This window comes from Tetrao urogallus (assembly GCF_951394365.1).
Source record: "Tetrao urogallus genome assembly, chromosome: Z".
NCBI lineage: Eukaryota > Metazoa > Chordata > Aves > Galliformes > Phasianidae > Tetrao > Tetrao urogallus.
Window position 1 is genome coordinate 74,199,743 of NC_136816.1, and position 3,818 is coordinate 74,203,560.

A 3,818-nucleotide genomic window follows, 5' to 3' on the forward strand; every position below is an offset into this window, starting at 1 on the left:
GGGGGGGGGGGGGGGGCAGGGTTGACCCCCGGCACTGAGCCCTAAGGTGGACCCCCCCCCCCCCCCCCCCCCCCCACCAAAGTGTGGGGCAGCGCCTGCCGTACGTGTTGCAGCAGGGCTGTGTGCGTGCCATGTGCTGCGCTGTTACATGCACCGCGTGCTGCGTGTGCCCTGTTACATGTTGCATGCTCTGTGTTACGCTGCATGCTACATAGTATTGGTGGTGTGCCAAATATTACGTGCTGCGTGCTGTGTTACATGTTGCAATGCTGCATGGCAGCACACGGTGCTTGTTCCATTTTACAGCCAGACCTGATTGCTACACGTCAGGTGCTGTGTGTTACCTGTCACAGTGCTGTCGCGATGATGTTACGTGTTACATGCTACATGTTACGTGCTGTAGGTGATGTCAGTGTTACGTGTTGCATATTACAGTGCTACATGATGCTAGATGTTAATTGCTGTATGTTAAAGGTTACGTGCTCTGTGATGTTACCTTATTGCTGTATGTTACACGCTAATAATACCCTATTACATACCCACCTCTGGCTGTGTTCCCTGTGCACCCCCTGGTCCCACAGCCCCTCACAGCCAGAGGGTGAGATGGTGATTCCCTGGGGTAAGGATCGTAGGATTCTCCTGAACTGGGGGTAGGAATTAATGGTGGAGTGGGGCTGGAGTGGGCAGGGGGACTGAGCCACCAGGAGGTGGCCAGTGCAGGAAGGTCAGGGGATACCGTGGAACTGGGGTGCACGAGGCCCCAGTGCCATGCACACAAATATGGGTGAGAGGATGGACCCCGTGAGACCCTGGTACACGAGTCCATGAGGGATCCTGATCCTATGCATGCATATACGGGTCAGATGGACCCACAGAAAACAGGGTTGCACAAAGCCCTGGTGGTCCCAGTCCCATACACATTGTATGGGTGAGCTGATGGACCCCTTGGAACCGGGGTACACCATCTCCCAACCCCATACTTCTATGAGTGAGCAGATGTACCTCATAGAACTGGGGTCCTGATCCCGTGAATGCTTATTAGCGTGAGCAGATGATCCCCACAGGACCAGGGTGCACACGTGTCCAAGGCTCTGATCCCATACTCACAGGGACATGATGATGGAGCCCACGGAACCAGGTGCACGTGTCCCCAAGGGTCCTGATCTCATGTGCACCTATGGGGCCGAACACACAAAATGACCGCAGTGCCTGTGTTCCGTGCTCAGTCGGAGCACTGCACAGCACCCTTAGCAGCACCCATCTCCTGCAGCCCCCACCGACCCCCCCACGTCTGCCCCACCGCTGTGGCTTTGTAGCACCTCCCGGACATCAGCTTCGCGGTGCAGTTCCGCCGCCTGCAGACAGCGGGAGCCCGGGCACCGCGATCCGCAGCGCTGCGCGAAGGGAGAAAGTAGGACGGGGGAAGGAGAGGAGAGAGGGGGAGAGGAAAGAAAACCCTTTTCCCGATACCGTTACTGGGCTCAGGGCAAACAGAGCAGCTCCCTCTGCATGCACGTTGTGGGGAGGAGGAGGAGGGGGAGTCAGCAACGTGCGAACATCGGCTCTGCGAGATCCCCAAGTCCGACCCCAATCCACCCCCATCTGCCACTGTGACCCCAAATAGAACCATAGGATCATTAGTTGAAAGAGAGCTCCAAAATCCCCGAGCCCAAGCACAGCCCGTCCCACCATCACTCTAAATTGCACCATATAATAGTTAAGGTTGGAAAAGATTCTCCAAGATCCCTAGCCCCAGCTCACCCCACCGTGCCCACTGACCATGTCCCCACGTGCCACAGCTCCGCTGTCATTGGCATTGGTTTCACAAGATCCCAACCACAGCTGGGCCTGCTCTGGGAGGAGATCCTTCACAGAGACACTTAGGCTGCTATCCGTGCACCTGAGCACACCAGTCGAGCTTCCCCAGCCCACTCCAACCCAATAACCTCATTCATTCTCAGTATTTGCTGCTCTTTCATCTCCATTAGAGTGCCTTTGTTCATCAGGCCCATAAACCAGACCTGAAGTGTGGGGCTCCCTCTGTACTCCTGCCTCAAATGACCCTCCAAGTCGGTATGACAGCAGAAATCCCTCTTTTAGTGACCTCAAGGGCCAGGTTGCTCCCTGCAGCACGCTGGGTTTTCCTTTCTGCTCTGGCCCTATCGTAGACAGGTTTGATTATTGGTCAGCTCAATCCTCAATCTCAAAGGGTAGATATTGCAAGAAAGACCAGAATCAGTGTCCTCTGTGCCCCTGGGGCTAAAAGAAGAGCTCACTGCTGTGTGGTAATGCCAAAACAAGAACAAGTCTTGCACGGGATACAAAGCATTAAGGGAAAGCTGGGCTATGAGCTGTCTCCATGGGACTTTTCTGTACAGGACCGTAGAATCACAGCACGGTTGTGTTGGAAGGATCTGCCATCATCAGTGCATCCTCCTGTCAAAACCAATCTTGCCTCAAGCAGACCCAGCATCAGACCAGCAGCCAACAGCATGCTCAGCTGCTTCTTTTGGTGATGGCTGATGGTGAGGACACACCACAGGTGAAAGGAGGGCTGCCCAGGACCAGGCTTTGAATTGTTTTGACCTGAAGACAACTGCCAGCCCTCCCAAAGTTGATCATTTACCTGAAATCGTTCCAGTGAAACCCTGCAGCATCAGTGCAAGCTGTTTGCTACAGAGCAGCCTAAGGCCACGGGATCAGACATAGGATTTCAGGTCCAAGATGGAGGGAGTGTTGGGCAACAATGGCTGGGGATGAGCTGAACTGCAGCCTTGGAGCTGGAGAGGAGGGGATTTTTTCCTCGCCCTTAATATCAGGGGGAGCATCGGTTATACAACAGTGAAGCAGATGGGAATGTCACAACAGTGTGCTTGGCAGCTGCACAAACACAACTGGTCTGCCCTTGTTTCATGCTCATAACCACAACATAAAACATCTGTGCTGCGCAAGGTAACAGAGATAATTCCGTCAGCAGCAGCCTTGTGACGTGGGGCACGATGTGCTGCCCATGACTCCTGCTCCTAAATCCCCTCTGAGCTCTCCCAGCTCACCGTATGTGTCCCAGCCCCCAGCACCATATGGGCAGTCAGCTTGGTTGTGAGGGCCATAGCTAGCCCCTTCCTGACCCCAGTGTCCCCAAACCTGAGTGAGGTGCTGCTTGTCGCCTGTGCCTCTTTAAAGATAAAGATCCTATGAGAGAGGGTCATTCCACTCAACCCAGCACAACCCAACACAACCCCACACACTCCAACCCGACCAAACCCAACTCAGCCTAACCCGATCCAACCGAAACCGACCCAAACCAACCCACCCAGCAGCGCTCCCTTCGACAGAGAGGGTGGCACCAACCACAGAAGGGAGGCATTGTGCAAATGGGAATAGAATAATAACTAATAATGGCACAGCATTTGACACGTATTTGTATGTGCTTGTTATATATGTACATACACGTACATATAAATACACATCCCATCTGTCTGTCTAGCTTTAGTCCCTTCCAGATTAATGTTGGTTTGGTTTTTTTGTATTTTGTGTTGTTTTTTGTTTTTTCTTTTTTTGCTGATTATAAGCTCTGAACCTTCATTTAGCTGCTCACAATCTGTAACAGCAAGTGGGGAAGTGTTTTATGAAAACAGCTCTTTCTTACCCAAAGCAGATCCTTCCAATCCAGGGGGTGAAGAAGTGCCCTCCCCATCTGTGTCCTATCCTGAAGTCACAGATGTGGTTACTTGGAGATGGCTCATGACTCTGAGGCTTCTGGCTTTAACCTGAAGTGGGGAATCTGGTGCTGAGGGGTTCCATTGCATTTCCTTTCA